Source organism: Strix uralensis, chromosome Z (genome assembly GCF_047716275.1).
Source record: "Strix uralensis isolate ZFMK-TIS-50842 chromosome Z, bStrUra1, whole genome shotgun sequence".
NCBI lineage: Eukaryota > Metazoa > Chordata > Aves > Strigiformes > Strigidae > Strix > Strix uralensis.
In genome coordinates, this window is record NC_134012.1 from 20,131,285 (window position 1) to 20,146,626 (window position 15,342).

General features: G+C 44.2%; 1 protein-coding gene across 7 annotated transcripts in view; it reads left to right on the forward strand.

Annotated features, from left to right (window-relative positions):
• Window positions 1–13,594: 13,594 nt before the first annotated feature.
• MOB3B (MOB kinase activator 3B) overlaps window positions 13,595–15,342 on the forward strand; it is a 103,553-nt gene continuing 101,805 nt past the window's right edge. For all 7 annotated transcript variants that reach the window (XR_012626988.1, XR_012626989.1, XR_012626990.1 and 4 more), the window contains exon 1: window positions 13,595–13,686. The gene's annotated coding sequence lies outside the window, so the exon portion shown is untranslated. The remainder of the gene's footprint in view (window positions 13,687–15,342) is intronic.

Genomic DNA, 15,342 nt, shown 5'->3' on the forward strand with positions numbered 1-15,342 from the left:
CCATCGGCTGCCCTGCTCAGTGCACAGAGACCTCCTGTCTATCTGCGGGCAGCTGCTGCAAACAGCTTTGCTGCAGTCGGTGGAGCCTGTGACCGAACCAATGAAGGAGCTGCCAGTGGGATTTCAAGTGCTCTCTGTTTGCAAAGAGAATTCACAGAATATTTTGAGGAAAAAGCTGGGAAGAACAGCACAATGACACAGCAAAAGCAAACTGTGTGGTTATCGCTGTGCTGAAAGGGCAGCATTTACTCCAGTGCAAACAAAGGATTTGGGTACAAGGAGGAGGACTTGGAGTGGTTAGACATGAGATTCTTCCCAAGTGGGAAGTTAAAAAAATGGAGGTCAGGGAAACTGAACCAAAGCCTTCTTGGAAGGGGAGGATGAAGAATGAAAGGATGCTGGGGAGGGCAGAGCAGCAAGAGATCATCAGTGGTGTGCTGGGGAGCCCAGTAGTCAAGAGGTGCCAAGGGAGGCTAAGAATGTCAAAGCTGTGTGTGACAACCACAACACTGAGATGAAAATCAGTGGATGCATTCACAGGATACAGAACAGCTTTAGTGGGTGTGTGGTTACTCAAATGTGTGCCTGTTTTGTTACAACAGGTTAGCACTTGGTGAAATGCTGTGGAAGTGGTTTCAGAGAGCATAATAGTTGGTGCTGAAGACCTGAAGTCCACACTGTGTTTTAGCAGTTTCACTCTAGAAAAGCTTTAGTTCCATTCCATACCCTGACCTTCAGTAGCTGCTGGAGTGCCTCTTCCCATTCAGCTTAATGGGATGCAACCCATTTTATGTCTATTAAGGTTAGTCAAACCACAGTGAGGAAAGATGGATGATCAGGTGAGTGATTTTAGGAGAGCATTCCTGGTATGAACTGAAACACTGCTGCAGATGTACCCTCTGACCAGGCAGCTGATCAAGAGTAACCGGTATGAGTGTGCAAATGAAACTAAAAGGGAAGAAGGATAACAGAAAGGAGAAAATAGGAGAAGATAAAGGGGAAAAGGAAAGGGTTAATTATCCATGACACTCTGAAAGAAGAGGAGAAAGGAATACCAATAGACCTTTATGTTCATAGGTAACATGGCATGGGGCAGAAGTTAATCTGTTTTGAGATCTGTGCCTCTGGTTAGAAAAATGGTCTGTTTTTACCATAAATGCATTTGAATTTTCAGCATTAAAAAGAACAGGAATGGTAGAAACCAAACAGATATTAGAATGATTGTCTTTATGTGCCTCTAGTTTTTTCCCCACATCTGGTTTGGATTACTATACTTTTCTTTCTAGTGGTAGAAGATTTTGAAATGCATTTATCCAATTCCTTCCTCCCTACTCCTCCCTCCCAGCTGATCACTGAATGCAGGCAACATTTTTATTTCCAGCAGAAAATTCATGCAACATGCACCAAAAAAAGGCAGGCAGAAATATGCCTCAGCAAATATTTCTGTATGAGCTTTATTATGAGAAGAATTTTTAAAACTATTGTAATATATCTAAATGCTTGTAAAGATGTACGACTGGATCAGAGGCTATTGAAGTGGACTGAAGAACATCTATGGATATCAGCCATGGAATGAGGTCATGGAAAAACTTAGTATGTTTAAGTTTTTCACAATTTGTTTGCAACAGTCTACAGAAAGGAACTGATCACTATGAACATTGCTGTAGGTTCCTGCATTTCCAATGCAGCCTGATTTAATTCCACTTCCACTTAGTTTTACAGGGTTCCTCTCCACGGGCTTTTTGTGCTGCAGCATCTCCAGTTTTCAGCAGTTTGGCTTCTCATTAGAAAACTCCTGCAGTACAGAGAAGCAAGACATCGTGGAGCCATCTCACATTTGCTTGTGGGCAGAACTTGTGGAATGCTGACTATTCTGCATTTCAAATCTTGCCAATGGCTGGAGAAAAATAAAGCCATTATTAAAACCAGCATTGTTATTTTTTTCCAACAAAAGCAAGACCCATCTGGTTCTTACACTGTTTGAGACCATGTCTATAAGGTTAGGCAGTGCCAACTTTGCTGACTTAAGGATGGAGTTCACAACCACGATATTTTTAGTGTTTCATGTTTGAAATCTGCTTGGCTGTAGGTATGGGGAAGAAAGAGAACCAAGGGCAAGATCTACATGTTTGCACGATTCCCGAGGCAGGAGAGAGCTATCTGCCATCCACCACAAGCTGGAAGGACATTGCTCACAGTGTGACAGCATCTCAGGGTTTCAGCTTGGTGTGCTGAGCGTATCTGAAAAAACAGCTCTGGTGACTGTACATTCATCTGCATAGTATGGGGTTTAGACAGCTTTTTGATGCTCTGGGTTGTTAGTCTTTTCTTGTTAAGAGATTACTCTGATGAGTACAAATGACTCTACAGGCAAGCAGCTGCAGAGATAAAAGGTGATGAGGTTCATACTTCATCAATCAGTGTTAAGTGATTGTGGTGGGCCACTTGAAGCCAGCTAAAGACAGTCCAGAACAGGAATTATTCAAGGTCTGCTATGTTTTAATACTGGTTTGCTTTAGTAAGTGATTTCTCTGAAGAAGACACTTTGTTTACTCTTTTCTTGGGAGTGTATGATAACTGCTTCTGATAGTGTTCTGGGTTAAAGGGTGGCACAAAACCTCTTGAAAGTAGAAAATTTTAGTTAACAAAACAGCTGGTTTTTGTCCCAAGTGCAGACATGTCCCAAAGTCATTTTGAGCCACGTCATGGTTTGTCAGTAAGAAAGCTAGCCTTTGCTCTAGAAGGCATATCTACAGCACAGTATTTCATAGCCTTGATGATGCAAACATGTCATTAATGATCAGATAATGACAGGATTGCTCATTTGGACACCCAAACCCAGCAATGAAACCCTGTGGCATTCCCATAACGCTGATCTTTATTCAGTTAGTGGGGGCAAAAAAGACCCGCCTAAGTCCTTTCCTGTCCTTCCTTGGAGTTAAGCCCCTCTGTTAAGCACAGAGCCTTGCTGGCTGCATAGCAAAATCGCTCACACGCTCACTCTTGAACTTTTCTGGTGTGAGGTGATATATATTTCTGAGGTCCAGCTTCTCTGCTCCCTTTTCTGGTCGTAGTGGTTTTTGGGAGGAAGGGAAGAGGAAATGGAAGCAGAAGTGGAAGCAGAAGGTAAAGGAGAAAGTAAACAAGGCTCTTGTTAATTACCTTCCAGGAAATCTGTCATATATCTTGTTTTCATTAAGGCACTTAGAAACTGTGAGATGAGAAATGCAAATAATTGTAACAGTTTTTGTAAAACAATTATGAGCCAAAAAAAAAAAAAAATCAGCATGTGAACAATGAGAAAATAAATACAACAGAATTCTGATTTTTTGAGTGATTCAGTTGTCTGTATATGCCTAATATACGTATTAAACCTAATAAAACCAGAAAAACAATTCTTCATAAAAGCTGTTTCAGTTGAGGTCACTTTGCTTGCCCTTCATTGTCTATACAGCAAGTGCTGAACTGTGTAAGTTGTAACGGAAGTAACTTCTCTTAAGCATTTTACTCTTTTATTTCAAAGCTTGCAAGGACATTTTTGACACTGTGTTATTTGTTTTTTCCATAGAGTATTATTGCCTGTAGAAGTGGCAGTCTCACTTACTGAAGAGCCAAACTGACAAACAGAAATTTCTCTGTTTAATCTCAGGCATTCTGAATCCTTGCATGTTTCTGCATGCACTTCACTGTACCCTTGGACCCCATTCAGATACAACAGTCACAGAACTAGTTGGATGGGAGCAGTCCTGATGGAACCATTTCTTACTTCAAGTAATTCATGAAAGTTATTTGGTGAATATAAAATCAGAAACACTCCAGAATGACATACACCTGGAAAAATATACCAAGAAAACTTTCTCTCTGATGTAATGAGTGAATTCCACTATTTTCATACTATGACTCAGCTCTTCCTTTGGTTCCTCATTCTCTGTAGGAGGTGGGACTGGGATTTCACAGTCTGGACCCTGGTTTGTGAATGAATGGACGTGGTGTTTCAGATACCTCTTCTGTCTCTTTACTTTGGAGGTACCTATAAAGAATATTTTGTCATGAGCTAGCACACCTCAAGATCTTCATCAGACAACAAAGACCTCACTGAATTCATGGTTTGGCTGGATTTAAAAGACACATCTCTTTGGACCCAGCAGATTCAGAGAGGCTCAGGGGACCACGCATGAATCTGAAAATGTTGGAACTTGGTGAGCAAAACCAGTGGTCCTATACTGACTTCCTAGTAACTAAAACTGTGAGATTGTAATCCATGATGACAGGAACAGGAACATCTTGCATCAGTTTAGTAAAAAATGGCAATACAAGTATGTGCGATTAAAAATGCATATGGAATTTACACATAAAGAGAGTTGGGGGCTGACACTGATTTTTTTCGTATGCACATTTTATTTCATTTATTCAAACCCATCTGCTTTTCCTTAAAGAATTACACTTCCTAGGCAAATCGTACCACTGCAGATAATCCACAGGCTTAGACTACCTCTGTATTTTGAAATGCATTCCCCGCTCCTTTCCATTAGTCCTTTTCACCAGCTGGCATGCACAGTCTTATCTTGATATGGATTAGCCCACATTTCCGTATCTCAGGGACACAAAGAGGTATCCTCCTCTTTAATAAGTACATCATATTTTACCTATGGTCATGAAATTGGTGCTCTGAGAGATAGGACTATTATTAAAGCTAGTAACTTAATTTAAAAAAAGGAAATGCTTTAAGATGAGATTTTAAACTATGAATATTGCCTCTATTATCAAGTGAGTCCTTGATGTTGGTTGAAGGAGACAGTCACCTTGGAAAATGTAAGCCTTGTGGTTTAACTGTGGTTTGAAGCTGTACTTCCCGATTCCTTTAGTTTACAAAGGAGTATCTTGTGTACTTTTGAAGGTAGTACTGGGCCCTTGCTTTTCCTTCAACTGCTGTGGTAGGAATAACTTTGCAAAACTTGTAAGACCCAGGTGATATTGCTGTATGTGCAATGAAGAGTTACTGTGCTTTCCTGGATGTTCGTATAGACCCACTCAGTGAAACAGAGTGCAGACAGAAAATAATTACTCTGCCCTGCTAGCCAACACTTCCCTGCAGAAATGCACTGAGGCTGTAGCCTTCAGGGTGAGAGAACCAGGTGAGAGGTAAAGAATGAACTTTAATATTTTCTGCTCCCACTGCAGTATGCATGGGTCCAAGCACCTCTTGGGAGCATCAGCCCACTCATCTTGGTGCCCGCTGTTCAAGTAAGTGTATCTCTTTCACTGAATGGGCACTTTGTCCATGCTTTGGCCTGTAAGGCAACCTTCCCTCTATGGAAGACACTAGTGTTATCAATAGGTAAGAGAGTGAATTAAGGGTATAGTGACGTACATTTTTTTAAGCAAAACACATGACAGTGTACTCCATGGTCTGTCTTGTCATAATAGTTTGAATTCTGATTTAAACTAATTCATATTCTGGATTTGTTGAGTCCTCAGAGAATAACTTCCAAGAGTATATTTTATTTAGGTATGTTTTACAAGACATAAACACCCAAAGTGTCTTTCCAAGAACTGAACAGTCTTTCTGATTTATAATAATGTTCAAAATAACAGAATTTTGTCACCTAGATATTCTACCAGCTGATGTTATTGCACTCAGCACCTAAACTAATTATATGTTGTAAAGAGCTTCTCCTAACGTTCCCTCTCCCAGTTGTCAGACTGGAAAATAGGCTTTAATAACACATCTGGGAGTTTAATCTGGGGAGAGACAGACCTGACTATCCAAGTGACCCACATCTCTTTCATGTCAAGGCTTCTCAAAGTTGAGTGCCTCTTCTGCTGATAAAATAACCCAGATCCAAAACAATTAAGAGCCTTGAAAGCTTTCAATTTTCCCTAGAGATTTCCAGGCAGCCAGTGCAGCTGTCTGAGCAGCAGTGTAATGCTCTCCTGTCGTAAAGTCCCACTTAATAAGTGGGCTGCCATGTTCCAAATTAGCCTTGGCATCTGAATGGTGTCATTAAATAGAAGGAGAAATTAGGGCTAGACAGGGAATAGGCCAGTCCGGATCTGAAACAACATGAATCCACAGCTTTTCCTGTTGCATATACAACTTTCTGAAAAGTGCTATATCAACACTCAACAGGTAATATTAAGTGCCAAGCAAAACTATTTATCATTGTGTGTATGGGGGTCTTTTACGGTGTATGTTCATACCCAAACTGTTCTGATGTGTTATTTATAACACATGGTGTCCAAGAGATACCATGAGCTTTTCTGTACCCCATATATGTTGTCAAGTGTTTAGTGACAAAGCATGACAGACAGTGGTTCATGGTGTGTCTCCCTTCAAAATGTGGTCAAAATATTTAAAGAGTAGTGAGATTCTGCACAATTTCCATTTTTTTTCTTTCTTTCCTTAGGTATTTGCCCCATAATGGCACACCAAGCTAATACAGGATGTATTTACTGAGTTTGCATGAAAAATAATTCACAGTGTGTTCAAAAAGGAGTATAACTTCTCTGTTAAATACTGTGATCACTGGGAACTAGGGCAAAGTTTGCAGGACTTTGCATATGGTCCTTTGATGATCTGCTCTAAGCACAAGTAGAGGAGGGATCGTGGTAGCTTTACATGGGAGCTGAGAAGTTCCATGGGGAACCTACAAGATTGGAGGGAAAAAGATTGGGAGAAAACTTGGAAACAGGTCTAGTAGTAGCCATGCTTGGGGGAGTATTTTAAGTAGCTCTTGTACACCAGGATGGAGTCAGGTTGGATTCTGAGTGCTGCTCCTCTTGCCTCTTTCCATAGCATTGTAGCTATATTTTTCTTTCATCTCTGTGTGTTTTATGGTAAACAGAACATTTCTCTTTCTCAGTTCCTATTGTAGCAAAAGCTGGTGGGTAGGTTGGGCCTAGATGGGAATATATGCTTGTCTGATGGTTGATGTTACCTGGAGATCTCCTTGCTTCCTCTCCTGAAAAGGTTGCTGTGCATTGTGTCCTCTCACAAAACACTGCGAGCAAGGGCTGAAAGAGAGGGCTCCACTTGTCAGGGCTTGGGTCATTAGTTCAGCTGTGGTCCTCAGGTTAACCAGCATCCAGCCCATACTCTCTGGTGCTCTGAAGGCTGTAATGCTTTTCACCTGTCAGAGAGATCACTGTTCTATCCTTCAGTTATATGAGATCACGGGGGAAAACTGGTTTTGGCCATGCTTTTTCTGTAATGTGACTTGAGTGGTTGAAAACAAAATCCTCAATCAAATAGCTCTTAATGGAGCCAGAAACTGGACCAATGTGTGCTTTGTGGACCTGACAGAGTGCCTTCATATTATATTAATGTTATAGTACTCCCAGAAGGAGATACAATTTTGCCACTGGTTCCAGAAAACCATTCTTTCTGCTGTTTATAGGGGAGAGAAAGCAAGGATTCAAAAAAAAAAAAAAAATAAAATAAAAGAAGGGGACTTCTGTTTTGTCATAACGCAGTAAGATTATAGCACTTTCTGATCCATGCATTTTTGGCAAATAAATCCTGAAGACATGTCACAATTATAAGAGCAGAATTAAGTTCAGAGAGCAGCTTGAGAGAAGCCTTGAGTAGTGTTTGAGTTAGAGGAAACAGTAATTGGATTTTGCTGTTTACTTTTTGCTAGGTAGGAATGGCAAACAATAATCTCAAAGGAACAAAGGACACTGAGTTCCACTCTTTGTGACCTTCATATAAATGCATAATCTCTTCATTGCTCGGAGTGGAAGATTTTCTTGGTTTATGCTCCTAAGATTGGGCAAAACTTCTTTCCATGTACTTAAAGGTAAAATCCGTAAGGCATTACCTAATGCCAGCAGAGGGGTTACATTTTGCACTGGAGAACTCTAGACTTTTCTTAATGCAAAAGCATGGCTAATAATGTGGTCACTTGATGCCTTTTCCTTCTGGGTACTGTGTTTCCTCATTAATTTTAGCATCACTCTCACTGCTTAGTGAACACCAAAGAGATTGCGTTACTGTAGAAATACACAAGTCCCTGCCTCTCCCCATCAGTTGTCAGCCACAGAAACCTCTGAGAATACCCCACAGGTGAGCAGAAACAGGCAGGTAGCAGAGGCAAACAAGATGATTCATGCAGATCTCTTGATCTCAGTAGTATTTCACTTTCAGTCCTGAAGCCATTAGCAAATTTAGTCTGCTGCTGTTCAGCGGCTCTCCAAACAAAACAGGACACCTGCAAGACAGTGCCATGGGTTTTTACAGCAATAACTGTATCTGAGTACCCTACACACAGGCTATCGCTGGCGTCAGACCTCAGTTAAATATAGGTTATTTTCTTTTCCCCCCTCACCAAATTTTCAGCCCAGACACCATGCTCTTGAGGCAGTTAAGACAGAGCTGGAGTAGAGGCAGGCAACCAATGGCACATATGCACCACAACTTGCTCAGGCCTCTGGCACCACAATGAGGCCACCAAATGTTCTTGCTGATGCTGTTCAGCTGCTGGAGATGAATTGTTCTATGGGCAACTCTAATTATCAGGACAATCAGAGAGGGAACAGCTGTCTTTCTGAATCACTGAACCAGAAAGTAGGCTTTTGACAGGATCATCATAATCTCTGGCCAACATCAACAAAAAAAGATTCCAGCCCTAATGAAGCTGTTGTGGAGCTGTCCAATGGCTTTATTCAGAGTTCTTGTACCTGTCCTTCCTGTGTCCTTCCTCTTGGAAGGTCTGGGAATGGAGAACTCTTGTTGCAAGTAGTAGCCATTATGCAGGAGCTGGTTGTGGATGCTCTGAATAGCAAAGCTAGACTTACAATGCTTTTTATATCACTATATTCACTGCTGCTGCTTGCCACCATACTGCATATGCTGGAACACCTCCAAATTGTAGAAAGCCTTCTTAAGTTAGAAAAAAATACAAATATTGAAAATAAGTGCATATATGAAAAAGCTGATTCTGTGGCCACTCATGATAACAAGGACACTTTGAAATCTCCTCTGCCAAACTATGTTCTTTTATCAGGTATATCAGTGGGAGATTTCCAGGATGTGATGCCTTGAAATAAGTGAAAAATCAGTTCTGGTAGCACAGTTCCTACATATAACAGAGAGAAGATTTACTGCTGTAGTATTTCTGCTTAATGCCAACAACTTCAATGTATGTTCACCATATTTAAAAGAAACCAGTCACACGTGAGTCTAAGGACTTTGGAATAGCATATTTAGATTTTCTATTAAGAATATTTAGAAGATCTGGAAGCAAATTAGATGTATTGCCATATTAAAAAAAAAAAAAAAAAGAAAATAAATTCTACATCTTGTTTTTTACGGTAAAGAAACAGTCTCTTTCTATTTGTAATCACAGGTGCACATGTGTATGGTGGGGAGGGTAAACTGTCTATCTGTCCCACATGGGAGGGGATGGATACCACACTTTTGGGTCTGAGCTGTTCTGGCCATGTAAAGCAGGTGGCTAGGGAGTAGAAATAAAGCTAGGGATGAATGTGTGGAAGAGACGCATTTGTTTGCAGCTGCACGTGCAAGCTATATAGTGGTGGTCCCTGCTCCTGAGAGAGCAGTTTTGGCCTCACTGCATTTCAGACTCTCCCTTGGCAGCACTAGCATCAGCTTGCCTTCCACACGGGCACAGACACCGCAGCAGTGCAGCCATAGCTGTTTGCAGTCTAAGCCATTGCAGGCCAACCTACTGCCTGTTGTGGTCTTGACTAGGTTGGTGAATACACTTTATGGTGCCAGAATTATTTGAGAAGAAACTATGCTAGATCTGTGCCATACGTAGGAATTCCAAGTGGATACTATGGTGTGAAAGATTACTGAGTTAAATTTGCCTTTATGGCAGCAGGCCTTTACTGTGCAGTAATTTGGGGTTAAGTCAGAATTTAATGGTACTGTGTAGAGCACAGTTATACTGTGAACAATGAAGAGCTGTTAAAATCATGAGCCAGTCATGATGGATATTGACATGAAGTACCCTACGGGCTACCAACTGAAAGAAGTACAGGGAGATATAATCCTGTAAGAAAGTATATTTAATTTTGCATGCATTGTGGCTTTAACCTATTCAGAATTCCATTGATTGATTCTCTGTATGTGTTGATTTTTTTTGTTTGTTTACAATTTTTTTTTGCTATATAATTTTTCTATAGATGGCACAGGGGAGCAAAGTCATGCTGGTGATTAAAAAAGAGGCACTCTTAATGGTGACAATAGAGGAAGATCTCCTCTACAGATATGAAGAGTACATATTATTCTCTTCTTTCAAGATATTCTGCTGCATAAATACATACAAGTCACTGAGACAAAAATGGTAAAAAGGTAGGCATATTCTATTATGGTATTTTGCTGTGATCTCTCCTCCTTCCTTACATCACAAGGCACCCTTTGTACCCTGAGTATTAGTTTTAATAGCTGGAAAAAATTACTTTAAAAAAAGTGGGTTTTCTTTAACTTGAAAGAGAAGTTTCAAACACAATACCTCTGATAGCAGCTTAGTTACTTGTCACTGGCTATATGCTCAGAGGGTGTAGCACAGCATAGTCCTGTTGTTTCAGTAAAGGTCTGTAACTTATAGTCAGCAGTAAGGCCAGTCCTAGTAGATGCAGAATTGGGTGCTGGTAAACACAAAGACATACATACTTCAAAACCAGATTGAGTTGTTTAACTTATAGCTCCAAGGTTTTTTTAGTCATACTGTTTTGAAGCTTCACATGCCTACAGCCCCTGACATGAGAGCCTACTATAACCTACTTCAGTGCAAAATCAGCTGGTCTGAACTGCTATTGACAGTGGCTGAGCTAAAGGAAGATGCTTTATTTCTTACTAAAGTAGACTCTGCTTTGTAGGTTGTCCTGGTTTCAGCTGGGATAGAGTGAATTTTTCTTCTTAACAGCTAGAATAGTGCTGTGTTTTGGATTTAGCATGGGATTTGGTATGAGAAGAATATTGATAATGCACTGATGTTTTCCGTGGAATTGCTAAGAAATCAAGGACTTTTCAACTCCCCACGTCCTGCCCATGTGCAGGTGTACAATAAGCTGGGGGGGGGAGCACGGCCAGTGCACTGGACCCAAATTGGCCAATGAAATATTCCATATCGTGTAACATCATGCTCAGCATATAGAGGAGGGTTGGCCAGGAAGCTCGATCTCTCTAGCTTCTGGGATTGCAGTTTCGGGATCTTCTCTGGGATCGCTAGTCGGGAATGGGCTGGGCATTGGTCAGCAGGTGGTGAGCAACTACATTGTACATTACTCATTTGTATTTTATATTGTAATAATATTATCATTTTTTTTTATTTCAGTTATTGAATTGTTTTTATCTGAACGTATGAGTCTCCCTACCTTTACCCCTCCATCTCTTCCCCATCCCCAGGGCGGGGGAGGGTGAGCAAGCATCTGCTGGTGTTTGGCTGCTGGTCCGGTTTAAACCACAACAGGGGTGTTAATCATCAACAAATGGAAGGCAATAAGCTGCTGCGGACAATAACTTCTTAAATGCCCCAGCTGATTCAGCCAGCCAGTATTTAGCAACAGCCTCCTTTGGCTTGGTTTAAGCTGATTCAGGGTCTTGACATAAACTAAATCAGTAATTTCAATGCAGAGTGGAGTAAAAATTATCTCCAAGTTTAAATTAATTTGGGTTTAACAAAGCCACAATAATTTCTTGTAGACTCAAATCAAAACCATAAGCTAGCCACTTGAAGGAAGGAAAGAGGATGAGGCAGGCTCTAATTTTATCCTGCTTTCCCAAGAAAATAGAGTTTATGATAGCATCTTGGTTACATACATGTTTCTATTCTTCCCGCTGTCCCCAGATCAATTTTGATTTTGCTAGCCAGTTTTGTAAAACTGATTAAGGGATACAGATCTCAAAGATGGTATGTTCCAGCAACTCCTATGCAAACTTGTGTCAGGGTAGTCACACAGACGTACACAAACTTTGTCATCTACCGAGGAGGCAGCATGCATTTAGTCATACCAGGCACAAAAACCCAAACCAAAAAACAGACAGAAAAGAGACATAGGAAGATAACCCATGTAAGCTCCACTTGCAAGATCTTGGTTCTTTCAGAGCATCTGAGCACATCTAGCACCAGAGTAACACCCCAACAGGTTGTTCCTGCTAGTTTAAATTGTTCGTACCACTGTGATCTGCCCTATCTGTGTCCTTCTCCATTCTGGAGTCCCAACAGTGGAAGATATTCAGCAGTCCTCAACCATTTGATGCTGAATTAAACTGCATTTCAGTTCACTCATACTAACAATAATTAATCTGAAGACCTGTTTTGTTGTGTGTGGTTTTTTTTTTTTTTTCCTTGAGCTGTGTATTTTGTGTGGTAGGAAGAGGAAGGACCCTTGACTTCATCATCCTTGCTGTATGTGCTTAGAATAATAGGGCATACATGACTGAATCGATTCCTGCTTAAATTCTGCTGAAGTGAATTGGCTGATGGGGTTCACAGTTCTGCTCTCTGGCTTCTCTCCCAGTAGCAAAGGAGCAACTTCCACCGAGTGTGCTGGTGAACATGGTCATGATCCAGTGTACAACATGACTACAGAGAAGGGAGGTGCAGGCATTGTCTTGTTCGGAAAGTCAGCTGTCCTTGACGTGCTTTTAAGCCCTTTGTCCCTTTCAAATCTCGCTCTTGCTGGGGTACACTAACACCTTGAGCAATTTGTGATGGTCAGAGAAGAAGAGAGGCGTCATGGATTCAAGATCAGGAGAAGAATCACGTCCATAGTTTGTCCTTTCTGGGCTCTAGTTTGTTACCAAAAATAAATTCTTCTTAGGCAAAGCTGGCAGGTTCTTGACATGCTTTAATGATTATGCATCATAGAGAAGAGAATGCTGTCCTCAAAGACACTGTCTATCCTTGAGTGTATATATAACAAAAAGGATCTTGTCAACCACACCTACTGCATTTTTAAAACATCTTTCCCTGTAGCGTTTAGAGGGATGCAAACTTTAAACTTTACTTTCTCGTTAACTTAAACAGGGCAGACTTGGAAGGGACTGAGGTCTTTGGTCAATGCTGATGTGGTAAAGTGATAGCACTGGGGAGGGCAAACTCCTCCTGAGCCATGTGTCTATGAGGAGCCCTGTGAAAGAAGGTCGTGGGGGTTGAGATTCTCCTGCTGCTAGTTACAGGCTCCATGACAGGTCAAAGTTCAGCATTAGTTGCCTAAACCGATCTAAGTTTTCCACTAAGCTCTGCTAAGGACGGCGTAAGGTTAGGCCTCGTCCCGGCAGCAGTGGGGAAAGGGGCTGCCCCTCAGACGGGGCGCAGGGGAGGGGGCTGCGTGGCGTGGGCTGGGAGGCCTCGGGGCGCCCCCGGAGCTGAGGCGCGGGGTGGGAGCTGCCGGGCCCGCGCCCCCGCCCCCGAGCCAGGCGCGGGGCTCCCCTGAGGGCGGGCGCCGCTGCCGCCGCCGCGGCGCAGGAGCCGGGCAGGCGGGAGGGCAGCGCCGCCATTTCGGCCGCTCCCGCCGCTGGACGCTCCGCGCCCGCCAGGGGGCGGCCTCCGCCGAGGGCCGCGCCGAGCGTGTGGGGCCGCGCGGCGGGAGCCCGGGGCCGGCGGGGGGGGGGCGGCTGGTAGCGCCTTGCCGCCGCCGGGGCTGGCGCGTTCCTTCCCTGGCTGTCCGGCGAGGAAGGCACCTGGGAGGGCGGCGGCACCCGGAGGGGTGGAGGTAAGACGGGGCGGCGGCGGCGAGTCGGCTCGGTTCCTGTGAGGGGAGAGGTCGGTCCCGCTGCCCCACAAACTTCCCGCCGTGAGCGGGCCGCCGAGTGGGACGCGCTCCCAGCGCTCCGCCCGCCCGCCCACTCCCCATCCCGCTCAGCCCAAATGGAGGCGCTTCTCCCAACCCCGTGGAGGGGGCGGCCCACGCTCTCCAAACGCGGGGGCTCAGCCGGTGCCCGCCCCCACCGGCGAGGATTTCCCGCTCCCCCACGGCCGTCGTGACCTGCTGCCTGGGGCCTCCTCCCTCGGAAGGTGCCGGGGGGGGCGGAACCGGCCCCCTGTCCTGGCCGAAACGGCAGGTGGGCGCCGTGTGAGAGGACGGGACGGTCCCTGTGAGGGGCTCTTGGCTCCCTGGCCACGGACACTGTGTAGGCACACCAGCCGACTGGCCCGGAGCCCGTGGGAAGGTGCATTTTCCTAAGGGCTTTTATTTATTTGTTCCCACCCCGCCCCCCCTTACCCTGTCTCCGAAAGGTAGGTCGCTGCGTGCTTTCCTCCAGCGCTCCAAGGGTTTGCTCGGTCTCGCTCAGGGAGCTGCTCGTTCTTAGACCTGTTGCCGCAGGGTGGATGCCTGGAAGCGGCACCAGGGCAGGGCGCGGGGGGCTCCCGGCGCCCGCCGTGTCAGGCACCGGGAGAGGGTGCGCACAGATTAAAGAGAGAAGGGAGGAGGCAGCAGCCGTCAGGCTTGGGTTTGGATGGTCTTTTCCCCCCTCTATTTAATCGTGTCCCCCTCCCAGCCCACTCGTCCTGCTGTCTGTCTGCACTGTACTCCGATGCGGGGAGGTGAGATCCAGAGCCCTGCTTGCGGGCCCTGTTGTACCCGCGTTCAGCGAAGCAATGGGAGCCTCAGAACCGCAGGCTGGGAGTTTGTCTTCTGTCATGGCAAACGCTGAGGCACAACCCGTTTAAAAACGACAATTTTGCTGCAGTTCTTCTGGTGCTGGGGATGAAGTTAGTGTCTCAAGAAACCTGCAGTGCAGCTGATCTGTGAGGTTTTTTAGTTGTGGAGTGACAGGCACAGGGTGACAGATTTATCTTTTTAGTTTGCAAGGTCGCTCAATGAAAACCAGTTTGTGTTAAACTCCTTGTTCACTAGTGGAACACAGGATTTGAAATCTCTGTGTCTGCAGCATCACAGTGTGACAGCCTGACAGCTAGCCTCTCAGAGTCTGACCCAGGGCTTGTTATGGAGAAACGAGTAATAGCCAGTGGGAGGACCAGCGAACCCTAGAGGTACCCACTGTTGGCTTAAAAGAGAACAGCTGCAATGCAAGCACAGGGTGGTTCTGCTTGACAGGGGCTCCTGGAGAGTCCTGCTTTGCAGCTGATTGACCCTGCAGATCATCTGTCAGTTTTCTGGCAAGCCTGCTGCCAGCTGACATTTGAAGATGTAGGGGGCCTTCTTGCTCCCACTTGATGGTGAGATCAGTGTGCTCTGTGGCTGGTTGTGGGCAGCTCTCATAAACAAAATGTTCTGATTGGGGTGCAGGGGTGTGTCCTAAACGAAGTTAGAGCAAGAACAGGTTACCTGTATTATTATCAGAGGGATAAAAGGTGGTTAAGGATCCTTCCCACCCCTGCTTAGATTGCAGTGATTTCTTATATA